The sequence below is a fragment of the Lissotriton vulgaris genome, unplaced genomic scaffold (assembly GCF_964263255.1).
Source record: "Lissotriton vulgaris unplaced genomic scaffold, aLisVul1.2 SCAFFOLD_690, whole genome shotgun sequence".
Taxonomy (NCBI): Eukaryota; Metazoa; Chordata; class Amphibia; order Caudata; family Salamandridae; genus Lissotriton; species Lissotriton vulgaris.
In genome coordinates this window covers 220,154-246,959 of record NW_028248208.1, presented here as the reverse complement: position 1 = coordinate 246,959, position 26,806 = coordinate 220,154, and the positions used below count along the sequence as shown (strand labels likewise).

Genomic DNA, 26,806 nt, shown 5'->3' with positions numbered 1-26,806 from the left:
CGGGAAGGGGGTAAGGTTAAAGGGGTAGTAGGGAGATAACGGCAGAGAGACGAAAGGAAAGTCTGTCCAAAGTCCGGCTGGGTAGGTGACGGTCAAGGGGAAGTCCCAAAACCCATCTCCTCTATAGCTATGAGGTAGCTCCACCGGGCATTGGCCAAATAGCTCAGTCTCAATGGGAAAAATAATTTTAAAAAAAACATGCAGGGCAAGATAAATGGAGCGTAGAGGGGAGGGGGCATGGAAGGAGAGAAAGGGGGGATAGGGGAAGAGACAACAAGGAGAGACAAAATGAAGTCTGTCTAACGGCCGACTGGGTAAGTGACGACCAAGGAGGGCGTCCATGGCCCATCTCCCCTATAGCTAAACCAGGTAGCTCCATCAGGCATTCGACAAAATAGTTCAGTCTCAAAACATTGAGAGAGGAGAGAAGGAGAGACAAAGATAGAGGGGGGATGTGGGAAGAGACGACAGGAGAGATGAAAGGAAGTCTGGCTGACGACCGACTGGGTAGGTGACGTCCAAGGAGGGAATCTCCGACCTGTCTCGCCTATAGCTTAACCAGGTAGCTCCATCGGGCATCAGACAAAATAGCTAGATGACGAGGGAAAATTCGCAGATAGACAGGGTGGGGACTAAGGGCCAGGACAGGTGAAGGCAAAGGTCAGCAGCAGGAAAGTGGAGAGGAGTAGAGAGAGGAGATAAACAGGGTGGGAACTAGGGCCAGGATAGGTGAAGGCAGAGGTCAATAGCAGGAAAGTGGAGAGGAGTAGAGCGAGGAGGGGTAGGAGGAAGGTAGTTCGCCCAGAAGTTCCCATGGATCTGGTGGGCTATAGTTGCCAGCTTAGCCAATGTGCGGGTACTCGGCTGGTTCTCCGGTGCAGTCTCAGGTACAGTCAGGTTCTGCAAATAAATTATTTAAAAGAATAAATAAGCTGCCCAGTTTCATTGCAAAACTGACCCATATACCCATATATTAATTGAAATACAGATATATTTATCGAAATACAGATATATTCAAAATACAGATATATTCATTGAAATACAGATATATTTATTTAAATACAGACTGCCACTTCCAGTTGTCACCTTTCTGTAAATACTCTTAAGTCCTTTACATCAGTGTTTGGAAGATGTTCACCTGAAGTGAAGCTATAAATGCTTTTTTACAGCAGCAAAGTGTGAGGCCCTGTAGTTGAACTGTCTGACCCGTAAAAACATTCCCGTCTGTAACATCTGAAATCCCAGGTCTTTACAGGTATAAAAGCTTGTTTGTGTGAAATGTATTCACTGCTGGAACCTGGAGGTGGCAGTTCTGTCAGCAGCCACCAGAGGGAGCTCCTCGCCTGGTGATGAAACTCACTGGGCTGCACATTGGGTGAAAGTGAGAAGGGTTTCCTCTTCCGGGTCAGCGGTGGCAGAGACAGCAGCAGCAGCGGTGCTGACATCACTTCCGGCCTCTCCTGGTGTGTCCAGCCTGCTGCAGAGGAGGAAGGAGCCCTGTCTATCTGTGTTTGCAGTTATCTCCATCTTCAGACCCTCACAGACCACCACAGATCTGCCCCTGTCCCCCCTCCCATCCCCCCCAGCCCCAGGAGGAGGAGAGAGCCTGGACAGGTTTCTGATCAGGTAGGAGAGCTGCCAACTCACTTGGCTGCAATTTATTAATCGATGGTGATGTCAGGAGAGCTCTGTCCAGGGGTGCAGAGGAGGTGAGGCCTGTCCAAGGGTGCTGAGGAGGTGAGGCCTGTCCAAGGGTGCAGAGGAGGTGAGGCCTGTCCAGGCGTTCAGAGGAGGTGAGGCCTGTCCAGGGGTACAGAGGAGGTGAGGCCTGTCCAAGGGTGCTGAGGAGGTGAGGCCTGTCCAAGGGTGCAGAGGAGGTGAGGCCTGTCCAGGCGTTCAGAGGAGGTGAGGCCTGTCCAGGGGTGCAGAGGAGGTGAGGCCTGTCCAGGGGTGCAGAGGAGGTGAGGCCTGTCCAGGCGTTCAGAGGAGGTGAGGCCTGTCCAGGGGGTGCAGAGAATGAGAGGCCTGTCCAGGGGTGCTGAGGAGGTGAGGCCTGTCCAGGGGGTGCAGAGGAGGTGAGGCCTGAACAGGGGTGCAGAGGAGGAGAGGCCTGTCCAGGGGTGCAGAGGAGGTGGGGTCTGGCAGAGGGGGGAGGCCTGGCCAGGGGTGCAGAGGTGGTGAGGCCTGTCCAGGGGTGCAGAGGAGGAGAGGCCTGAACAGGGGTGCAGAAGAAGAGAGGCCTGTCCAGGGGTGCAGATGAGGAGATGCCTGTCTAGGGGTGCAGAGGAGGAGAGGCCTGTCCAGGGGTGCAGAGGATGAGAGGCCTGTCCAGGGGTGCTGAGGAGGTGAGGCCTGTCCAGGGGTGCAGAGGAGGTGAGGCCTGTCCAGGGGTGCAGAGGAGGCGGAGTCTGACAGAGATGCAGAGGAGGGGAGGCCTGTCCTGGGGTGCAGATGAGGAGATGCCCGTGTAGGGGTGCAGAGAAGGAGAGGCCTGTCCATGGTACAGAGGCAGAGAGGCCTGTCCAGGGGAGCAGAGGAGGTGAGGCCTGTCCAGGGGTGCAGAGGAGGTGAGGCCTGTCCAGGGGAGGTGGTCTGTCCAGAGGTGCAGAGGATGGGAGGCCTGTCCAAGGGTGCAGAGGAGGTGAGGCCTGTCCAGGGGTGCAGAGGAGGTGAGGCCTGTGTTCAGGGGTGCAGAGAGAGAGAGGCCTGTCCAGGGGTGCAGATGAGGTGAGGCCTAGCCAGGAGTGCAGACGAGGTGAGGCCTGTCCATGGGTGCAGAGGAGGTGAGGCCTGTCCAGGTCGGTAGAGGAGGTGGGACATGTCCAGGGGTGCAGAGGAGGTGTGGCCTGTCTAGCGGTGCAGAGGAGGAGAGGCCTGTCCAGGGTTAGAGGAGGTGAGGCCTGTCAAGGGGTGCAGAGGAGAGGAGGCCTGTCCAGGGGTGCAGAAGAGCTGAGGCCTGTCCAGAGGTGCAGAAGAGTTGAGGCCTGTCCAGAGGTGGAGATGTAGTGAGGCCTGTCCAGGGGTGCAGAGGAGGTGATGCCTGTCCAGGGGTGCAGATGAGGTGAGGCCTGTGCCCAGGTGTGCAGAGAGGGAGGAGCCTGTCCAGGGGTGCAGATGAGGTGGGGTGCAGATGAGGTGAGGCCTGGCCAGGAGTGCAGAGGAGGTGAGGCCTGTCCATTGGTTCAGAGGAGGTGAGGCCTGTCCAGGTAGGCAGAGGAGGTGAGGCATGTTCAGGAGTGCAGAGGAGGTGTGGCCTGCCTAGGGGTGCAGAGGAGGAGAGGCCTGTCCAGGGGTGCAGAGGAGGTGAGGCCTGTCAAGGGGTGCAGAGGAGGTGAGGCCTGTCCAGGGGTGCAGAGGAGGTGAGGCCTGTCCAGGGGTCAGAGGAGGTGAGGCCTGTCCAGGGGTGCAGAGAAGGTGAGGCCTGTCCAGGGGTGCAAAGGGGGAGAGGCCTGCCCAGGGGTGCAGAGGAGGTGAGGCCTGTCCAGGGGTGCAGAGGAGGTGGAGTCTGACAGAGATGCAGAGGAGGGGAGGCCTGTCCTGGGGTGCAGATGAGGAGATGCCCGTCTAGGGGTGCAGAGAAGGAAAGGCCTGTCCACGGTACAGAGGCAGAGAGGCCTGTCCACGGGAGCAGAGGAGGTGAGGCCTGTCCAGGGCTGCAGAGGAGGTGAGGCCTGTCCAGGGGAGGTGGTCTGTCCAGAGGTGCAGAGGAGGGCAGGCCTGTCCAAGGGTGCAGAGGAGGTGAGGCCTGTCCAGGGGTGTAGAGGAGGTGAGGCCTGTGTCCAGGGGTGCAGAGAGAGAGAGGCCTGTCCAGGGGTGCAGATGAGGTGAGGCCTAGCCAGGAGTGCAGACGAGGTGAGGCCTGTCCATGGGTGCAGAGGAGGTGAGGCCTGTCCAGGTGGGTAGAGGAGGTGGGACATGTCCAGGGGTGCAGAGGAGGTGTGGCCTGTCTAGCGGTGCAGAGGAGGAGAGGCCTGTCCAGGGGTTAGAGGAGGTGAGGCCTGTCAAGGGGTGCAGAGGAGAGGAGGCCTGTCCAGGGGTGCAGAAGAGCTGAGGCCTGTCCAGAGGTGCAGAAGAGTTGAGGCCTGTCCAGAGGTGGAGATGTAGTGAGGCCTATCCAGGGGTGCAGAGGAGGTGATGCCTGTCCAGGGGTGCAGATGAGGTGAGGCCTGTGCCCAGGTGTGCAGAGAGGGAGGAGCCTGTCCAGGGGTGCAGATGAGGTGGGGTGCAGATGAGGTGAGGCCTGGCCAGGAGTGCAGAGGAGGTGAGGCCTGTCCATGGGTTCAGAGGAGGTGAGGCCTGTCCAGGTAGGCAGAGGAGGTGAGGCATGTCCAGGAGTGCAGAGGAGGTGTGGCCTGCCTAGGGGTGCAGAGGAGGTGAGGCCTGTCAAGGGGTGCAGAGGAGGTGAGGCCTGTCCAGGGGTGCAGAGGAGGTGAGGCCTGTCCAGGGGTGCAGAGGGGGAGAGGCCTGTCCAGGGATGCAGTAGAGATGAGACCTGTCCATCCAGGCAGGGTGGTAGAGAGCTTAAGTGTGTTCATTGTTGTAGGAGGGTAGGGTCTGCAATCCTATGATCACCCCAGATTTTTGCTTTTTGCTTCACTGGTTTACGACTTCTCTGGCTGTGGGCCTGCTAATCAGACCCACAGCCTTGCTGTTCTCTCACTAAATTGACACGTGTACCTTAGGTGCATTTACCAATTGGTACTGGCCCACCTTATCAGACCCTGTAACTCAGGGCATAGGTGTACCCAGGGCTGCCAGGGGATGCAGCATGTATTATGCCACCCCTGGCTGGCCATCTAAATCTGACACAACTGGCTGCACGACAGCTGGGGCAAGGTGGTGTAATCACCCTTTGCTGTAGATATAGTATACCTATATCTAACCCTAAAATGGACACATAGATTCCTATCAGTCACCCCTATGGCAGGCCTTGACAATCCTGAAGGCAGAGTGCTTGGAATCATGTGAGATGGTGCTCTGGCATGAGCTGAGCCCGTTTGCAGCTTGCGGAACCAAGTCCTAATAGCTGTTCCATGATAACGCATACCATATATTCTTAAGTGCATTATAATCCTCGCGGTTATATGCCAACTCTGGTATCGCTTTATCAAAACATGTCGAGTAAGGTGTCATACGAATTGGAATACTAACCCCTCGCCAATTCTAGCGACGGGGTTATCATTCCACCCTTCTAGAGGGACACGACATGTGTGTAACTGTGAACCCCGGTTAAAGTTAACTCGAGCCTCAGCATCACAAAATGGATGCTGCCACCACAGACACAAGTCTGACCTCCTGCTGCTGGGAGTCCTTTCAGCGAGGAGAGCTTGGACAAAGGGTTTCCTGTCGGGGGCGGTGCTAGCACCATCCCAGACAGGGTTTTGTGTATCCTAGGTAGGCAGGGCTGAATAGGAAGGTGACTGCAAGTGGCACCCCGGTGCTCACTATGCATAGGCCGGCTTGAACCAGTTCAGGGGCACACCAGCCCCTGAGCTGGGGAAAGTCCGGCATGGGAGAGGGGTGTAACCACCCCCTTCCTGGTCCCCCCCCATGGGCAGGACCTAGTCCCGTACCAGCCCCTTTCTTTAGTATAAAGGTGGGAGCGGGGACCCTTCCAAATTAGATCATCTTTGAATCCTGAAACTACTTTCTATGAAAGGAACTCAAGACTTCTTCTCAAGATTTCTCCCTTGTGACTAAGGAGTAGTCACCCTGCAGCAGCAGGCACCAACTAAGTCTTTTGCGGTTTGCTGAAACGTCCTTCCTCCGGAACCAGACTGACCCAGCACGACGAGACCCAGACTCCCTGCCCTCTCTGACCTCAACCTGCCTCTACAGCACAGCTGAGAACCGTAGGTGCGACGAGACCAGAGGACCCGGCGACCATCAGAACCAGCACGACACTGACCTAGCACGACCGCCGAGGGACCCTCGAGTGGGTGCACTGGGGTAAGAGAAGCCCCAACCCCAAGCAGCACGAGCACCGAAGACCAGCCCCCCAGCATCCTCCAGATCTGCGTGGGGCCCTTTTGCTTATGTGTCGCTTGCCACGTTGTCCGGTCACTTGCCCGTTGGCTAGTGACCCTCCAGACGACGTCCTACATTTATTTCACCACTGGTCTAGGTCCTCTAGACTGGCCCTAGTCTCCTCCTGAAGGGGACCTTCCTCGGACCCTCCTGGTCCACTCCAGACGCCATTTTTGAGTCCACCGCGTGGGCTTGCATTTGCCAAGAGTTGTTGCCCCAATCCTGGGTCCAGCGACGTCGACAGCAGATACCTTCGTGGGACAGCTCGTACCTCCATCCTGGTCACCGACAACGCCTCCTCGTCCGAGAGACTGCAGAGCCCAGCGTCGCCCACTCACCTGGTCGAGGTGACTTCGTCCGGTGCCATCCTGGTGCCCATCTAATCACTGGCTAGTGATTCAGAACTTGGTCCCCTCTGCTTACAGGTATCCTTCATCATCGATCCAGGCTTGGATCACATCGAACTTCATCACTGGTCGCCTGCCAGCAACTTCTTCTTTCAGGCTCCATAGACTGCAACGAGGATTCCCGACGTCTTTTCAGCCCTATGCAGCCGCAGCCCCTGGGCTAGGTAACCTGAGCATTTCGGTGCTCCAGCATAGCTTAACTATCTAAGTGTCCAGATCCTTTTTCGTTTCAGCTCTACCTAGTCGGATTCGTCCGATAACACTAACTTTACAAAATCTAGCATCCATAGACTTTGTCCCGCATCCCGCGTGAGAGTGCACACTCTGCACCCGATCTCCCTAGGCCTCCTGCTCGTAATCTGAAGGTTCAGTAGTCCAGTCCTAGAGATCCTAAAACCTTTGAGACTAGTTACTTACCTGCTAGTATTTCGCATTCCACTTTTAGAGTATATGGTTTTTCGTGCCCCTCGGGCATTTGTGTAAATTGTGCGACTTTCAGAATTTCTTTTAGAGCTTTGAATTGTGCTTAGCGCCCTGTCCTCATAAAGAGTCCAGGGCTGTTGTGTTCTAAATAAATATCCTTTTATTTTCATAACAACTTGTGTGGTGTCCTTTCACTTGGTGTTCAAGGGGTATATGTGATGGTATAACAGCTGGCTTAACACGCTCTCTAGAGTTTAGCCTAAAGACTGCTCTTGTCCATGCTACTAGGATAGCTGGTCTATCAGGTTGGCTTACAACCAATCATCAATAAGGGTTGTTTGGACTGATACATAGTGATCACTAGAATAGTGAGCACTGCATATCAGGCCAACTTCTCACATTGGTGAGCGGCGGTTGTTTTACCACACGTATCCTAAGAATATCATTTGAAAGATCACATAAGTACCCAGGTACATATAACTTAGCTTAGAATACTCTGAGTTCCACTGAATCAGCTATTGTAGTTCAACAGGGCCTAGCACACCCTGACTACAACTCTTAGCAAGGGATCAGTAGGCAAACAAATAGTTTAGGTAGGTGCATCACTTACACCACACTAGAAGCATGTCAGACAAAGGAGGGAACTCGGAGACCCCCCATGTGTCAGTTGACCCTCCACAGGTCACTTCAAGATATGCTACTCTTAGTTTCCAGGAGATGAGACAAGTGTGTACCTCCAGGAAGCTAAAACAGGGTTCTAACCCTACCGTCCCATTCCTGATTGGTCTCTTAGAGACTTATGATGCCAGAAGAACTGCTAACACAGACCCTTCTAATCCAGATGGGAACATGCCCCCCTTAGAGGGAACCCTTGGGGACCCTGACCTCCATCTCAATGGAACAGTTAGTGAAGGAGAGGAGGAGGATCAGGAAGTGTCAGGGGATGAGGCAGACAAAGGTCAAGTAGAAGTCAGTAGACTCACCAGGACCAACTTAAGCAGGCATGAGAATGGATTTGGGGGACCCCGAGGGCCACTCTCAGGCAGGCTTAACATTGGGAGTGGACGAGTTAGGTCTCTATCCAGAGGCTCTAACAGATCCATTCGGACCAATGGCTCTCAGACCTCTTCTCACAGAGGGATGTCATCCCCTAAGAGGAGGGAGCATGAAGCTAAGATGAGGGAAGACAATCTGAGGATTGAAAGGGAAGAACTTGCCCTGGCCAAAGAGAGACTTGCCTTTGCTAGAGAGCAGAAATTGAGTGGGGCAGACCCCACTGGTGGCAGCATTTTACCTAGAGAAAAGGACAGGAGTTTAGACACTAGACACCTGAGTAAGGTAGTGCCCCCCTTTCAACAAGGGGATGATATCCACAAATGGATAACTGCTTTGGAAAGGGCCTGCACTGTCCAGTGCGTCCCCCAGAGTCAGTGGGCAGCTGTCTTGTGGCTCTCCTTTGAAGGCAAAGGTAGAGATAAGCTCCTCATTACTAGAGCTGAGGATGCTAACAATTACCAAGTCCTGAAAAACACACTGATAGATGGGTTTGGCTTAACCACTGAGCAGTACAGGTTGCTGTTCAGGGATACCCAGAAAACTCAGTCTCAGGATTGGTCTGATGTTGTGGATTGTGCCACTAAGGCTTTGGAGGGCTGGTTGCTGGGCAGTAAGGTTACTGATTACACAGGATTGTACAATCTGATCATGAGGGAACAGATTTTAAACAATTGTCAGAACCAGTTGTTTTTTTTTTTTTTTTTTTGTGAAAACCTTTATTGAGGCAGTTGTCAGGTACACAGCTGTAAACGCCTACATCCTGCGGGCGCAGGCCGGCAGCAATCCCAGAGTCCAGCATGCAGGGTAAATGAAGAGGATAACTTCTGACACAGCAAGCCGCCTACAACCCCTCAGGGCCGGCCGCGTTTAAAACTAGAAGGAGCTGTGTGTGGCAGCATTCAAGAAGAACGGAGATGTAAACAGATAAGAGACAGTGAATGCCTGAGGCTTTCTTTTTCATTGGTTTATCTCCCCCCCCCTCCCCCAAACAACAACAGTCAACAACAGCGCAATTGTGTGGTTCTACGATCTGGTGTGGCCGATGAAGCCAGTCTTAGCCTTCGTGTCCCGCCGCCCCCCACCCCGCCAGGAATTGTTGGAAAGAGGCAAAGAGGCGAACATCCAGCTCCCCACGGCCAGTCTGTACAGTACTAATGGTCCCCCTAACGCGCCATCCAAGGTCCAAGGAGGGGGTTGTATGATACAAGGGGGGGGGACGGGGGGCAGGCAGCACCAAAGGCGAGAGGGTCAACAAGTGGAGTAAGGTCATGAAGTTCTCATCAGGCAAACATTAAGAAAGTGGGGGAGTGGGTGGCGGAGCTTGCAACCTTAACCACCCCAGGAACCCAGAGTGTGGTGTGGCGGTGAGAGATTAGGTGTGAGGCCCAAGTTGGGGCGGCCCAGAAGCTTCCCCACTGCCTGGAGTGTCAGAGTCCCTGGTCGTGACAGCCTGGAGTCGCAGAAGGTACGCAGTAAGCGGGCCCCATATGTCTTTAGGCCTTGACTTGAGGGGTAGTAGTTCGGCGTAATTATGCTGTTGGTCTTGCCAGGTAGTCATCGTCGCGAGCCATTCCTTGAATTTGGGCGCGCGACCATGCCCCCAGCGGCACGCCACGTGACGTTTCGCTATGAGGAAGCTCAGAGCAAAGAATTTACGATGGGCTTGCAAAGGGAGGTCAGTCTGCCCCAACAATGCTATCCTAGGGCAGGGAGACACAGATACGCCAATCATGTCCGATACGGACGCGAATATCTCCTCCCAGTAGGCAGTCACCCTGTGACATGACCAGGCGAGATGGAAAAAATCTGCACCCTCCGCCCCACAACGGGCGCATCGGCCATCGTCTCTGAGCCGGTAACGATGTAGTTTAGCTGGGGTATAGTAGAGTCTGTGTAAAAATTTGTAGTGTATAAGGCGGAGGCGAGCGTTGCCTGTTACGGCTACAGCATGGGCGCAGCTCTCCGTCCATTGGTCATCCGTCATTTGGGTCTGCAGGTCAGCGTCCCAATCATGTCTAGCTCGTAATGCAGGTGGGGAACCGGCCGCCTGAGTGTGTTTATATAATAACGAGACAACATGCTTTGGAGAGTCGGTTTGGAGGAGGGTATGAAGGGGCTGTACCGTCTCCGGTTCGTCCGGGAAGTTTGGGGTGACCGCCTTCACATTCTGACGTAAGCGTACATACAGGAAGGTATCCATAACAGACGGGGAAACATCCCCAAAGAACTGTGCTGACGTTCTGAAGATACCCTGAAGGTACAGGTCCCCCCATGTGTGCAGCGCCAGGCGCGTGAGCATCTTGCGTCCTATTTCCTCGCAGGCGATACGAAGTCTAGGGTTATGAGAAAGTGGCATCAGAGGCGAGTATAGAAAGGGTGTGCCTAATGCTGCAGCCAGGCGTCTCCAGGCAAGGACAGTGCAGTCCACCGTACTGGGGTCACGCTCCGAGATTTGGGTTTCAGTATACAGATAGCCCGACGGTGGAGTCGGCCTCATGTAGCCGTCTTCGACTGCCAAATGGGCCATAAATGGAGGGGGGTGGAGCCAGTATGCAACAAAGTGAGCCTGTGCACAGTCGTAATATCTACGAAAATTCGGTACATCGAAGCCCCCCTGGTTGTAAGGAAGCATTAGTGTGCGCATGCTAATTCGAGGCTGCTTACCACCCCAGATCAGCCTGGACATTTGGGAAGTGAGGGAGCGAAAGAAGTGGGGGCCGGGGTTATATGGGATGTTGGTGAACAAGTATAATAATTTGGGCAGCACAACCATTTTGATCAACGAGATACGGCCAGCCATTGATAGCGGAAGGTGAATCCACCTGGTGACCTTATCAGTCAACGCGTCCAGGGCCGTACCATAGTTGGCTCTGATAGTAGTGTTGCGATCCCTTGTCACGTTTATACCCAAATACTTGATTTCATCCGCCTCCCAGACTATGGGGTAATCCAGGGGGAACTGTGTTGTTATGTCAGTTAGTGGAAATAGAGCTGACTTCGACCAATTAATTTGAATGCCCGAGAACCCACCGAATTTAGTGATTTCACGGAGAAGGGGATTAAGGTTTTCCTTGGGTTTGTGGACATAGAGGGTCAGGTCATCAGCATAGAGAGCAATGAGCAATTGCCTATCCGGGTATATAAGGGAACGATGATTGTGGTGCTGTCTCAGTTTGGCCGCTAAGGGTTCTATAGCGAGCGCAAACAGAACCGGGGATAGTGGACACCCCTGTCTCGTGCCACGGTGGATTTCGAAGGGATCAGACCGAGATCCGTTCAGCAGCACCGAGGCCATCGGTTGGTGGTAAAGCAGTCGTATCCAATCAAGGAAGCTAAAAGGGAACCCCATTCGCTCCAACAGAGCCAATAGATAGTCCCATTCCAAGGAATCAAACGCCTTGGTGGCGTCCAAGAACACGACTGCAGCCTCGCACTTGGGGGTGATGTCCTGGATGACAGCCTGGAGGGTGCGCAGGTTGTGGGAGGTGGCGCGATTGGGGACAAAACCTGCCTGGTCAGGTAAGAACCAGTTGTTGCATCAGCACCTTGTTGACTCGGATCTGACCTCTCCCCAAGAATTGGGAAAGAAGGCAGACAGATGGGTCAGAACAAGGGTTAAGCAGAACCAGGGCCAGAACCAGGGTGGTCAGAAGAAAGCAGACCAAAAGGGTAATACTAAGAGTAAACAAAATTACCAGAAGTCTTCAACAGGCCCCCAACAAACCAAAGAGGGTGGGGGTCAGGCTTCACAGCAGAAAAAGAAGACTCAAGAAGGCCAGTCTAAAAGGTGGTGCCAATACTGTAAAAGTAAAACTCACTGGTTTAGTGAGTGCACCAAGAAAGGAGGGCAGACTCCTACCACTGCAGCCCCTAAGGCACCTGCACCCCCTAGTACAGTCAGCAGTGGTAGTGCACCTCCCAAGGGATTAGTTGGGTAAACCTTGGGATCTGAGGGGTATGACAACTTAGTTGGCACACTCACTCAGGCTGTCCTTGTCTGTACAGGGGATATGGATATATCCCCTGATGCAAGTCCCAATACTTTGGGCAAATACAGGCAGACACCTTTTATAAATGGAAAGATGGCTCAGGCCTATAGGGACACTTGTGCCAGTGTCACCATGGTGACACCTAACTTTGTGGACCCTGGACAGATCATACTAGGTAAAGACTACCTAGTGACCAATGCCAGCAATGTCACCACCCACCATAGTATGGCAATTGTGGCTTTCTCCTGGGGAGGGGTAAGTGGCCAAAAGAAAGTTGTGGTTAGTTCAGACCTCCCAGTTGAATGTTTGTTGGGCAATGATTTGGAGTCATCACTATGGTCAGAAGTGGAGCAGAGGACTCACATGGAAATGTTAGGCTTGCCAGCACATGTGCTTGCTGTGACTATGTCACAGGCCAGAAGATGCCCCACTGAACAGGTGCTGGATGCTGGAACAATGGACCAGACACCTTCCAAGAAGAAGAGCAGTAGGGTTAAGGCATTGCCTTCCCCCTTGCCCCAGGTTGAGGATCAAGTCTCAGAGGAGGCTGACCTCAAAGAGCTGAGGGAAACTGAGCCTAAAGAACTTGAACCTGATCAGGTTGAGTTTCTGGGTTCAGGGGGACCCTCCAGAGAAGACATGGGGAAGGCACAGTTAGACTGCCCTTCTCTTGAACCCCTCAGACAGCAGGCTGCTGCTGAGGCTGCAGGGAACGCCACAGGTACCCACAAGGTATACTGGGATGATGGACTCCTGAACTCTGAAGCAAGAGACCCCAAACCTGGTGCAACCAGGAGGCTGGTCGTCCCCTTGTCACAGAGAGGTTTCCTTCTTACCTTGGCCCATGAGATTCCCCTTGCAGGACACTTAGGCCAGAATAAGACTTGGGACAGACTTGTCTCACACTTTCACTGGCCTCACATGAATGAAGATACCAAGGAGTTTTGTCGCTCCTGTGTCACTTGCCAAGCCAGTGGTAAGTCAGGTGGCACAACAAAGGCCCCCTTATACCAATGCCTGTGGTGGGGGTACCCTTTGAAAGAGTGGGGATTGACATTGTTGGTCCAATGGAACCCCAGACAGCATCAGGGCACAAGTTTATACTGGTGGTGGTGGACCATGCCACCAGGTATCCTGAAGCTATTCCCCTTAGGACCACTACAGCACCTGTTGTGGCAAGAGCCCTAGTTGGAGTGTTCTCCAGAGTGGGCTTCCCTAAGGAGGTTGTCTCTGACAGAGGTGCAAACTTCATGTCAGGATATCTGACTGCTACGTAGAAGGAATGTAGTGTCAACTACAAGTTCACCACACCCTATCATCCACAGTGCAATGGGCTCGTTGAAAGGTTGAACAGGACCCTAAAAGGGATGATTCATGGACTACCTGAAAAGCTCAGGCGTAGATGGGATGTCCTGATACCCTGCCTGTTGTTTGCTTACAGAGAAGTCCCACAGAAGGGGGCTGGCTACAGCCCTTTTGAACTTCTGTATGGGCATCCTGTAAGAGGACCCCTGTGTTTGGTGAAGGAAGGATGGGAGAGACCTCTCAAAAAGCCTGCAACCAGCATAGTGGACAATGTACTTGGTCTCCGCTCCAGGATGGCTGAGTATATGGAAAAGGCTTCTAAAAACCTTGAGGCAAGCCAAGAACTCCAAAAAGCTTGGCATGACCAAAAGGCTGTCCTGACTGTGTACAAGCCTGGACAGAAGGTGTGGGTGTTGGAGCCAGTGGCCTCAGCAGCACTCAAAGACAAATGGTCTGGGCCCCACACAATCATTGAGCAAAAGGGAGCGGTCACCTACCTGGTGGACCTTGGAACTCCCAGGAGCCCCCTCAGGGTGCTCCATGTGAATAGGCTCAAGGCATATGTCGACAGGAAGGACATGAGCTTGCTCATGGCCACAGATGAGGGACAGGAGGAGGAGAGTGACCCTCTCCCAGACCTGCTCACTCAGAACCCTGATGATGGGTCAGTAGATGGTGTTGTCTTTTGTGGCAGCCTCTCTGAGCATCAGCAAAAGGATTGCAAACAAGTTCTTCAATCCTTTAGACATATGTTCTCTCTGACACCAGGTCAAACCAATTGGTGTACCCATGAGGTTGACACTGGTGACAGTCTGCCAGTTAAGAGTAAAATCTACAGACAGCCTGATCATGTCAGAGACTGCATCAAAACAGAAGTGCAGAAAATGTCGGAGCTGGGAGTCATTAAGCCCTCAGATAGCCCTTGGGCTAGTCCAGTAGTTCTAGTGCCAAAGCCTCACACCCAGGGTGGTAAAAAAGAGATGAGGTTTTGCGTAGACTACAGAGGCCTCAATGCAGTCACTAAGACTGATGCCCACCCAATACCAAGAACAGATGAACTTATAGATAGATTGGCTTCTGCCAACTACTTAAGCACATTTGACCTGACAACTGGGTATTGGCAAATCAGGTTAGCTGAGGATGCCAAGCCCAAGACAGCATTTTCTACCCCTGGTGGGCATTATCAGTTTGTGGTAATGCCCTTTGGTTTGAAAAATGCACCTGCCACCTTCCAAAGGCTGGTGAATCAAGTTCTCACTGGGCTGGATGACTTCTGTGCAGCATACCTTGATGATATAGCTGTCTTTAGTTCCACCTGGGAGGATCACCTGGTCCACCTGAGGAAAGTGTTAGAGGCACTGCAAGCAGCAGGTCTCACTATCAAGGCCACAAAGTGCCAGATAGGGCAGACACAGGTTGTATACCTGGGCTACCTTGTAGGTGGAGGCCAGGTTCAGCCACTGGAGAGCAAGATACAATCCATCAAGGATTGGGCTCCTCCAACCACCCAGACTCAGGTTCGAGCTTTCTTGGGCCTGACTGGTTATTACAGGAATTTTGACAGAAATTATGGATCAATTGTGACTCCACTTAATGACCTGACAAGTAAAAAGATGCCAAAAAAAGTTCAGTGGACAGCAGGCTGTCAGAAAGCATTCGATGACCTAAAGCAGGCCATGTGCATCCTAAAGAGTCCAGACTACTCCAAAGCATTCATTGTCCAAACAGATGCTTCTGAGTTGGGTGTGGGAGCTGTTCTATCTCAGCTGAATTTTGATGGTAATGACCAGCCCATTGCTTTTATTAGCAGAAGGCTGACCCCCAGAGAGAAGAATTGGTCAGCTATTGAAAGGGAGGCCTTTGCTGTGGTTTGGGCCCTGAAGAAACTGAGGCCATACTTGTTTGGCACTCATTTCAAGATTCAGACCGACCATAAGCCCCTCTTGTGGCTAAATCAGATAAAGGGTGAAAATCCCAAACTGCTTAGGTGGTCCATTTCCCTACAGGGGATGGATTTTACAGTGGAGCATAGACCTGGCACTGATCATGGCAATGCAGATGGGCTCTCCAGGTATTTCCACTTAGAGCAAGAAGACTCACCTGGTCAAGGTTAGTTTATTGTCCCAAAGTTTGGGGGGGGGTCATGTAGGAGGGTAGGGTCTGCAATCCTATGATCACCCCAGATTTTTGCTTTTTGCTTCACTGGTTTACGACTTCTCTGGCTGTGGGCCTGCTAATCAGACCCACAGCCTTGCTGTTCTCTCACTAAATTGACACGTGTACCTTAGGTGCATTTTCCAATTGGTACTGGCCCACCTTATCAGACCCTGTAACTCAGGGCATAGGTGTACCCAGGGCCTACCAGGGGCTGCAGCATGTATTATGCCGCCCCTGGCTGGCCATCTATATCTGACACAACTGGCTGCACGACAGCTGGGGCCAGGTGTTGTAATCACCCTTTGCTGTAGATATAGTATACCTATATCTAACCCTAAAATGGACACATAGATTCCTATCAGTCACCCCTATGGCAGGCCTTGACAATCCTGAAGGCAGAGTGCTTGGAATCATGTGAGATGGTGCTCTGGCATGAGCTGAGCCCATTTGCAGCTTGCGGAACCAAAGTCCTAATAGCTGTTCCATGATAACGCATACCATATACTCTTAAGTGCATTATAATCCTCGCGGTTATATGCCAACTATGGTATCGCTTTATCAAAACATGTCGAGTAAGGTGTCATACGAATTGGAATACTAACCCCTCGCCAATTCTGGCGACGGGGTTAGCATTCCACCCTTCTAGAGGGACACGACATGTGTGTAACTGTGTACCCCGGTTAAAGTTAACTCGAGCCTCAGCATCACAAAATGGATGCTGCCACCACAGACACAAGTCTGACCTCCTGCTGCTGGGAGTCCTTCCAGCGAGCAGAGCTTGGACAAAGGGTTTTCTGTCAGGGGCGGTGCTAGCACCATCCCAGACAGGGTTTTGTGTATCCTAGGTAGGCAGGGCTGAATAGGAAGGTGACTGCAAGTGGCACCCCAGTGCTCACTATGCATAGGCCGGCTTGAACCAGTTCAGGGGCACACCAGCCCCTGAGCTGGGGAAAGTCCAGCATGGGAGAGGGGTGTAACCACCCCCCTTCCTGGTCCCCCCCATGGGCAGGACCTAGTCCCGTACCAGCCCCTTTCTTTAGTATAAAGGTGGGAGCGGGGACCCTTCCAAATTAGATCATCTTTGAATCCTGAAACTACTTTCTATGAAAGGAACTCAAGACTTCTTCTCAAGATTTCTCCCTTGTGACTAAGGAGTAGTCACCCTGTAGCAGCAGGCACCAACTAAGTCTTTTGCGGTTTGCTTAAACGTCCTTCCTCCGGAACCAGACTGACCCAGCACGACGAGACCCGGACTCCCTGCCCTCTCTGACCTCAACCTGCCTCTACAGCACAGCTGAGAATCGTAGGTGCGACGAGACCAGAGGACCCGGCGACCATCAGAACCAGCACGACACTGACCTAGCACGACCACCGAGGGACCCTCGAGTGGGTGCACTGGGGTAGGAGAAGCCCCAACCCCAAGCAGCACGAGCACCGAAGACCAGCCCCCCAGCATCCTCCAGATCTGCGTGGGGCCCTTTTGCTTCTTTGTCGCTTGCCACGTTGTCCGGTCACTTGCCCATTGGCAAGTGACCCTCCAGACGACGTCCTACGTTTATTTCACCGCTGGTCTAGCTCATCTAGACTGGCCCTAGTCTCCTCCTGAAGGGGACCTTCCTCGGACCCTCCTGGTCCACTCCAGACGCCATTTTTGAGTCCACCCCGTGGGCTTGCATTTGCCAAGAGTTGTTGCCCCAATCCTGGGTCCAGCGACGTCGACAGCAGATACCTTCGTGGGACAGCTCGTACCTCCATCCTGGTCACCGACAACGCCTCCTGGTCCGAGAGACTGCAGAGCCCAGCGTCGCCCACTCACCTGGTCAAGGTGACTTCGTCCGGTGCCATCCTGGTGCCCATCTAATCACTGGCTAGTGATTCAGAACTTGGTCCCCTCTGCTTACAGGTATCCTTCATCCTCGATCCAGGCTTGGATCACATCGAACTTCATCACTGGTCGCCTGCCAGCAACTTCTTCTTTCAGGCTCCATAGACTGCAACGAGGATTCCCGACTTCTTTTCAGCCCTATGCAGCCGCAGTCCCTGGGCTAGGTAACCTGAGCATTTCGGTCCTCCAGCATAGCTTAACTATCTAAGTGTCCAGATCCTTTTTCGTTTCAGCTCTACCTAGTCGGATTCGTCCGATAACACTAACTTTATGAAATCTAGCATCCATAGACTTTGTCCCGCATCCCGCGTGAGAGTGCACACTCTGCACCCGATCTCCCTAGGCCTCCTGCTCGTAATCTGAAGGTTCAGTAGTCCAGTCCTAGCGATCCTAAAGCCTTTGAGACTAGTTACTTACCTGCTAGTATTTCGCATTCCACTTTTAGAGTATATGGTTTTTCATGCCCCTCGGGGATTTGTGTAAATTGTGCGACTTTCAGAATTTCTTTTAGAGCTTTGTATTGTGCTTAGCGCCCTGTCCTCATAAAGAGTCCAGGGCTGTTGTGTTCTAAATAAATATCCTTTTATTTTCATAACAACTTGTGTGGTGTCCTTTCACTTGGTGTTCAAGGGGTATATGTGATGGTATAACAGCTGGTTTAACACGCCCTCTAGAGTTTAGCCTAAAGACTGCTCTTGTCCATGCTACTAGGATAGCTGGTCTATCAGGTTGACTTACAACCAATCATCAATAAGGGTTGTTTGGACTGATACATAGTGATCACTAGAATAGTGAGCACTGCATTTCAGGCCAACTTCTCACAATTGTTGTCCCAAGAGATTTGTGGAATGAGTGTAAGTTGCTTGTAAACTGGCCAATTGAAGAGCCACAGAGTGAAGCGCCTCAAAACATTTTATTATAATACAAGAGATTAATGTAGATTTACAGACAATATTGCAAAGTCGAAGACCGGGTAAAAGGGGGCGCATCATTTAGCGTTGCATCCAGAGGTTAGTGCACATATCCAGCAAAATGTGAGGCGCTGCAGAATAACATTCTGCATGAGACTTTGTTGTAACCAAAGTACTGTAGTAACAATTGTATTACTAAGCAGAACAATATCAAAATAAAAATAATGATGGCTCAGACAAAAATGTTCCAAAAGGGTGACGAAAGTGGTTCTCACGGATTGTATTCTTGTTTTGATTCTGGGTTTGTTGCTGGTGTGAATTTGGATGTGCACGGCGTTGGTGTGCAGAGTAATGATGTTCAGTATGTTCAAGGAGGAAATGTTGTTCCTCTGGGTCAGGGCCGGACTGGGAACCCAAACCAGGCCTGACAATTTTGACGGACCAGCTCCCTGCCTCTTTTGTTGCTGGGGGGCGATATAGCAGCACCACAGGAAAACCGCCCCCAGTAAGAAATATGTTTCCCAGCACTAAAGAATCGGCCCCCACTCTTCCAGCCCCCCGGGGAAACACCGGAAGCCGTTACGGCCAGTCCGGCCCTGCTTAGGGTATAGGGTTTACTAACAGTGGCAATTTAAATACCTCAAACACTAATAATGTGCAGAATAAGACATGATCTGTGCGATGTTTGCAGGAACCTGGGAAACTGGAACATGAATTAGATGGCACCAAATGGGATGTCTCAGTCAATGGTCCCAGCCCAACTGGCCTCTGTGCCGAGCATGCAGAATCAAAGGCAGATATATTGGAACATGCCTTCAGTCCCGATGGTCCCACAGCCCAGTGCAGAATAGAACGCCAAATTCCCAACAAATTCAGGAGTTCAACAAAATCCTTTAGTGATTAATAAGTATTTTCCACTTCTTGCATCTACACTTGGAGTTTCTACTGGACTGAATCAGACACAATGACGGTGCCTGAGACGGGAGAAGGATTGCATGCTTGGGGCAGTCCTAGAGGTCACCCAGAGTGGCCCTTTTGTAGAAAAAGACGTAAATGGGAATCCAGCATCTATTTTAATCAATAAATGTGCCTCCCGTTCCACAGTCAGACTGACGGGAGCTCCCAACCCACCGCTCTTGGGTAAGGAGTCCAACTTGTAAGCATTTCTAATAAACAAGAAATAATCTGTCAGCAAATGTTCCCGTACAAATTGGGTCAATGATGAATGGCCAGAAACGTATATTGTAATTAAGATCCATTTATTATGTTAGGGAATTACCTTGTAAAATGACTTGTGGCTGTTAGGGGAAGAGTCACAATTCATTATTCATTTTGTAGGTGTGGTTTATTCAACTACATTTTGTTGTGCCATGTTTTAATGAACATTTATTGATTGCTGTCATTTGTACCTCATCATAAACCATGTAAATAATGTGTTCTCTCTGTCTGAAAACTTGTTTTGGGATATTTGCTGGAATTGTTTTATTTTACACTTTTCCTAAAGGCAGACTACATGTCAGTCCTCTTACTGATTTTGTACTTAAAAACTTTTTCTTCATTTTTAACTAAGCAGGTTCTATGTCAGATTGCTATTTGATATTATAGAAAAAGGTTTTCTTATTTCTTAGCTGATTCTGGCTTTTGATATACTTTAGAGGTTACCTTTTTGTGATTCTCCTGCAAATATTATGATCATTATTTCTCTGACTGAGTAACTATGTTTATGCCTTCAGTAATTATTTGAAACCTTTAATATAGCTTTTAAGCTTGTTGTAGCTCCAAAGGCAAGGGCCTTTACCAAGGGAGCGGTCCTTTAAGGGGCAGTATTGCCTGCTACGGCTGACTATAAGGTCATTACACTGTTTGCTCATGAGGGCAGAATGTGTTAATCAATAAAACAACGGTGTCCCAGAGACCGAGGGGGTTGAAACACCTCAGTTACTCCAAAACCTTTGTTTCACAGCTGTTGCTGTGAATGTTGAACAGTTAACAGCCGCATGCGGCACCACAGGGGTTAATTGTTGAACATTGACAGCAATAGCTGTGAAAGGAGGCTGAAGTCAGACTCTGGTTCTCCCTGGGCTCGGTTGTTTTGTAAATCCAGGACGGTTATTTGTGATGAAGTGTGCTTCTCCGCCGTAAGACAGACGAAGGTCAAACGGCCGCCTTGATCTTACTTGACCTAAGCGCGGCGTTTGACACCGTGTCACACCCTAAACTGCTGGCTCGCCTGCGTGAGATTGGAGTAACAGGATCAGCTTATGAGTGGATGGCTTCCTTTCTGGCTGACAGAAAATTTCAGGTGCACTGTCCCCCTTTCAGGACGGAACCTAAAACACTCAGGCAAGGGGTCCGCAGGGGTCTATATTGAGCCCGACATTGTTCAATATTTATATGGAACCCCTTGCCAGGCTGGTGGAGTCTTTCGGCGTTGATATTGTATCTTACGCAGATGATACCCAACTGGTGATAACTCTATCTCAGATCCCAGTTGGGGAAGCCGAAAACTTCTCGGCCTGCCTATTAGCTCTGGCAAGGTGGATGAAGGAGAACTGTCTCCGCTTAAATGGTAGTAAGACGGAACTTATGATTGTAGGTTCCGCTCCGTCCATCTGGTCTGAAGCGTGGTGGCCCTCTGAGTTAGGACCCATGCCGCTTCCGTCGGACACAGTTAAAAATCTTGGTGTCGTGCTTGACACCAAACTTTCCTATACGCCTCATGTTGGGATAACAGCTGGAAAATGCTATGGCACGGTGAGAGTCTTGCGGAAAATACTTGACCTGCTCCCTCTTAAGGCCAGAAAGACCTCGGTCCATGCCCTGGTCACTTCTCAGCTAGATTATGGGAACTCCCTGCTATGCGGCATTAGTAAAAAACGTATGACTACCCTTCAGCGGGTTCAGAATGCTGCTGCCAGGATGGTCCTGAAACTGCCAAGGAGATCTTCTGGTAAGCGTTCTCTCCACACTCTCCATTGGCTACCTATTCAAGAGAGAATTAGATTCAAGATCTTATGCATTACTCATCGGATAGCCAATCGTCGTGGACCAGTGTACCTCCAAAACATGCTGCACATTCATCGTCCCAAGCGCTTGCTGAGATCTATGGGAATCATGCAGTTATCAGTTCCAAGAATCCGGAATGCCCGCATGGGCGGGAGATCCTTTGGATTCCTGGCCACTAAAGACTGGAACAATCTTCCCTTGGTGCTTCGAATGGAACCATCTGAAATTCGTTTCAGGTCCAAATTGAAAACCCTTCTGTATCCTAATGTTTAGTGCTCTCGCTGTGCTACCCCTGGCCCTCCTTTTTTGGTTTTGGTCTTCTGTGTGGCTATGGATTGTCTCTACAGCGCGGAGACGCACTGTCCCCAGTGTATTCATGCGCTTAATAAATGGTCTTGGTGTTGTTGTTGTTTATTGTCGTCTGACGCACAAATATTTCTTTACTTCCTTTCAAGGTGTTCTGGGATTACCAGGCAGTGCAGCGAGGCTGCCACCCTCGGAGGAACAAAATACCATAATTGTCAGGTAAGGATTACTATAACTCTATGTTTCCGTTTCCCCTGTTTCCTCTTTCTCTATTCCCTTTCTTCATCTCTGTTTTTTTTGTCTCTTCCCTTTTGACTCACTCTGTGCACTATTCTTCTTGTTATCAAACTTCTGATAATCACCTGATGGAGCCACATTCCACTCTTGGAACATGTTGGTGGTGTAGTGCAGGCCCAGTTCCTTTTTAGGTCAGTTTTGCCCAGCAGTTCCTTCATTATTATCACATTTGTCTCCTCCTCTACACCATGTGATGATGGTTCACCGTGATTAGAGGTGCCACGCTGCTGCACTGCTACTGCGTTTAGAAAGTGACAGTGATTTTTAAATTTTATTGAATCATTGTGTGCGTTCTAATGGGGCAATATTTTAAAAACTATTTTAATTGCTTACTTGTGTGGGATTACTGCATTCTTTCCAGGAACTCTTCCGCTTTTTTTCTTCATCTCAGCGGGGGGGCTTTTAGGGGTCTTTTGCTCCTTCCCCGGTCCACCACGGCTCGCCAATTGTGTGGAGGGAAGTGAGTGTTTCACCCTTGCTTCTCTACTCCACTTCTGTCCCAGATCTATGGGCAGCGCTCTAGTTGTTCCTGACTGGCCCAGCTATTTAATCTTAATGCCGGGCCGGACGCACAGCGAATGCACGCAGCAGGCGCGCCAAAGGCACGCCTGTCTGTGCCCGTCCATGCCAAGTTTACGCCTTGTGCCAGAGACGCTGTCCTTTTTATTGTAGACCCTGGTAAGCCCCTTGTTTACCCGAGAGGACTGCTCTTGGAGCTTCAAGGACAGAAGGATAGAAGGATGTGCACTGCAGGTCGATGAACTGTGAGCATTGGCCTATATGAGTGTGTTAACTGTAAGACAGTCATTCCATTGGAGGTAGCTAAGAAACCCCAAGGGGATTCTTGTCAGCCCGATCCTTACCCATGAAACAGACTTTTTCGGGGTATTTCCTGAACGCCAGATCTGATTAAACATAGGACAGAATTTAATGATTTTGTCTCCCTCCGTAGGCCTCATTGGATATTTATTACTGAAACCTGGGATACAGATTGCTCAGGGCCTGACCTGGTGGAGGCCATCCCCTCAGGGTATGCTCTGTCCAGACTTGACAGGGAAGGAAAGGCTAGGGGGGGTTTGGGAGTACTTTATAAAGACACCTTCTCGTGCTTCACTGAAGCCCTCACAAGTTCAAGTTTAGCATTTGTATAGCGCACTACTCACCCAGAGGGTCTCAAGGCGCTTGAGAGAGGGGGGTACTTTACTTATCGAATATCCAAGTTTTTAGTTGTTTTCTGAAGGAGAGGTGGTTCTGTGTAAGGCGGAGGTGGGTGGGGAGAGAATTCCAGGTTTTGGCCGCTAAGTAGGAGAAGGATCTTCCCCCCATGGTGGATCTATTGATGCGTGGAATTGCGGCGAGGGCTTGATTGGACGATCGTAGTTGGCGGGTGGGGGTGTAAAAGGACAGGCGCTTGTTGAGGCATTCGGGTCCTAGGTCGTAGAGGGCTTTGTGTGCGTGGGTGAGGAGACGGAACATTATTCTCTTGTTGACGGTGAGCCAGTGGAGGTCTTTCAGGTGACCGGAAATGTGAGCTTGGCGGGGGATGTCCAGTATGAGTCTGGCTGAGGCGTTTTGGATGCGTTGGAGTTTTTTCTGTAGTTTGGCTGTGGTTCCGGCGTAAAGGGTGTTTCCGTAGTCCAGTCGGCTTGTGACCAGTGCCTGGGTGACCGTCTTTCTTGTTTCGGTGGGGATCCAACGGAAGATTTTTTTGAGCATACGTAGGATGTTGAAGCATGATGATGAGACGGCGTTGACTTGTCTGGTCATCGAGAGGGAGGAGTCAAGGATGAAGCCCAGGTTACGTGCGTGGTCCGTAGGTATGGGTGCGTTTCCCAGGGCCAGTGGCCACCATGGGTCGTCCCAGGCGGAGGGGGGTGATCCTAAGATGAGGACTTCCGTTTTGTCCGAGTTCAGTTTTTTTTTTTTCACAACAAGTTTATTGATAAAGATGAGCACAGGAAATAAAGTGGCCCCCTACAATCAGGATGGCACCACCAAACATAATGATACAATCATAAAAATAGGACTGAGTGTCCATTCAAGAAATCATTGCAATACAAGGATACTAGAAACATCATCCCCGTCTTTATCTTTTCAGTTACCCACTCACCCAACTCCCAGAACCCTCCCTTGGATCCCACCCTAAACCCATGCATGTGTGTATATACAGTGTCGATGTAAATTCAATATGTGGCAAGTGAATGTGTGTGGGAACGGGGTTGCCGGGCCACACGGGGCTAAAGATCTTCCTCTGGTTCTGCCGGGGGGTCCAGTGTCAAGCCCCTGTAGTCCGCCCATCTTTTCCATATCTTAAAGTGCTTACGGGGTCATCCCCGAGCTTCAAAGATCGGTCGTTCCAGACCCATACAGAAGTCTATGCCAGCCTTCCACGCACTCAGGGGGGGGGCCTCACATCCTTCCATGCTCTGGCTAAGTCTCTCTTGGCCACCACCAGCCCCAGGAGGAGCAGGTGCCTCTTGTAGATATTGCCACCAACCCCCTCTAGTATATGCAGTAGGCCCAGACGGTGGGTACGGGGAAGGGTCCAGCCCAGCACTTCCGATAGGCAGCCCCACACACCCCTCCAGAAGCCAACCAGCCTGGGGCACTACCATACTGTGTGGAGCAACGTACCCATCTCCACCCCACACCGCAGACAGTCCGGGGACTCAACCAATCCCGCCCTCCACAGACGCTCACGTGTATAGTAGGCCCTATGACGGATTTTGAATTGTATGAGTCGAAATCGTATTGCAATAGCTGCACCCCTCGGGGATTCCAAGGCCTCTCGCCAATCATCCTCATCTAACTGACCGATGTCGACCTCCCAGGCCGCCTTCAGTGGGAGGAGGGTGGAGGAGCAATGGATGACCATTGTCTGGTAGATGCGCAAAACTTTTTTATCTCCAAGATCGCCCATGAAGACCTTTGCTTCAATCGGGCTGAAGTCCGGGAGTGAGTCAAGGTTGGTAAGACTGGGCAGCAGCGCATGCCGGAATTGCAGATAACGAAAAAATTGAGATTGGGGCATATCAAATTCGGTACGAAGGGCCTGGAAAGATTTGAGCGTCGTGCCGGACAGCACCTGGCCTAATTGCGAGATACCGATCGCGTCCCAGCCATCGAAGCCCGATAGCTTAGACAGTTCTGGCAGCATGCCGTTGCGCCACAGGGGCGTCTCCGTGGTCAGTCTGCCCCACCAGCCCATGCGACGCAAGGCCTGTCGCCACACCGCAAAAACAAGTCGCGTAACCCTCGGCAGTGCGCGACGCAGTCGGGGTGAGTAGAGGATGGTGTGGAGCGAGTTATCGCCCATCAAAGCACGTTCCAGGGCATAGGCTGGGTCACCACCATCGCCATACCACCAGTCATTCAGAATGAGGAGATGCGCGGCTTGATAATATGACTGCAAATCCAAAGTGGCCAAACCCCCACAGTAGGTGGACAAAAAACAAGTACGTAGTGCAACTCTGGCGGCACCCCCAGCCCACAGAAAGCGGCCCAGCACAGAATTGACCTGTCTAAACCATTGAGGCGGGATAGGATATAGATGGTTCTGCAACTGGTACAACAGGCGCGGTAGCGCCACCATTTTAAAAATAGCGGAGCGGCCAAAGATTGATAGGGGCATCCGCGACCATGTTTTAACATCTGACTGTACCCGTTCCCAGACCGGCATTAGATTACGGTTCCATGCAGTGTCTGCTGAATCCGAGAGAAACACACCCAGGTATTTCAGCCCGGTCGTAGCCACTCGTAACCCTGAAGCCCAGGGGTCTGTCACCGTGCCTCCCTCCAGTACCCACAACGTGGATTTATGGAGGCTCAGATACAGGCCGGAGGCCTCCCCAAACAGTTGCATAACCTCCAGGACACGCGGGCCCGAGTGCTGCAAGTCGGTAAGGAAGAAGAGGACGTCATCTGCATATAACGCAATTTTATCTGACAGGGTGGCAGTCCACTGAAAGCCCCGTATCATCGCATCTTGGCACACTCTGGCAGCTAGGGGCTCCATGGCCAGTGCAAACAAATAGGGGGAAAGAGGGCACCCCTGTCTGGTCCCGCGGCCAATATGGAACATCTCCGACACTGCCCCGGCGACCCGCACCGAGGCCGTGATGTCCGTATAAAGGAGCTGGATGTACGACAGAAAGACCGGGCCCAGGTTGAGACAACGCAGCAAGGCAAATAGGTACGGCCAGCTGACAGAGTCAAAGGCCTTGTTGATGTTGGCCAGCAACAGCGCCACCTGGTCCCCCAAAGTCCCAACAGCGTCGATCGCCGCCTGTGCGCGACGGATATTATGCCGCGTCGCCCTGTGAGGCATGAAACCTGCCTGGTCAGGATGGACCAAGTCTGTGATATGTGGAGCTAGTCGATTTGCCAGGGCTTTGGCCAAGATCTTGGTCTCAACATTAATCAATGAGATGGGTCTATAAGATTCATGGCTATCTGGGGGTCTGCCCGGCTTCAAGAAGACCACTATTTCGGCATGGCGCCAGTCTGGGGGCAGTACCCCTCGTGTACGTGCCACCTCAAGCACCCGGCGATAATGTGATCCAAGCTGTACATGAAATTTTTTGAAGAATTCACTCGGGTAGCCATTCGGGCCAGGGGCCTTACCAGTATTGAGTTGCCCCAGTGCGTCTCCCAACTCCTCGGCTGTGAGGGGTGCATCTAGGGCCGTCTTGGTCTCATCAGATATTGGCACAGGTGGCAGCTCTGCAAGAAATCGAGCCAATTCGCCTTCAGACAATTGGTCGCGCGGGGCGTATTGGGCTGAATAGTACGTGGCAAAGCTCGTCGCCAGTTCATGCGGGTCGGTCAGGACCTCCCCATCGCCATTCGTGAGGCCTGGCAGCAGGAGGGGTTGGAAGTTTTGTTGGCACAGTCTATGGAGCATGGAACACGACTTGTCCCCCCATTGATATACCCTACTTCTGGTGGCCAGCCATGCCTGTTTGGCTTCATCCATCAGGAGGGACCCGTAGGTCTGTTGTGCCTGCAGAAGCAGACGTATCCCGACCCCATCATCCC

At 51.7% G+C, this 26,806-nt stretch overlaps 1 protein-coding gene across 2 annotated transcripts in view; it reads left to right on the top strand.

The window, feature by feature from the left end:
- LOC147664879 (uncharacterized) overlaps positions 1 to 26,806 on the top strand; it is a 97,794-nt gene that overhangs the window by 50,355 nt on the left and 20,633 nt on the right. The window contains exons 1-2 of one of the 2 annotated variants that reach the window (XM_086949933.1): positions 1,466 to 1,626; positions 21,622 to 21,691. The gene's annotated coding sequence lies outside the window, so the exon portion shown is untranslated. Of the gene's footprint in view, positions 1 to 1,465; positions 1,627 to 21,621; positions 21,692 to 26,806 lie in introns of those variants that run through there. The other variant, XM_086949932.1, reaches the window with a different exon arrangement.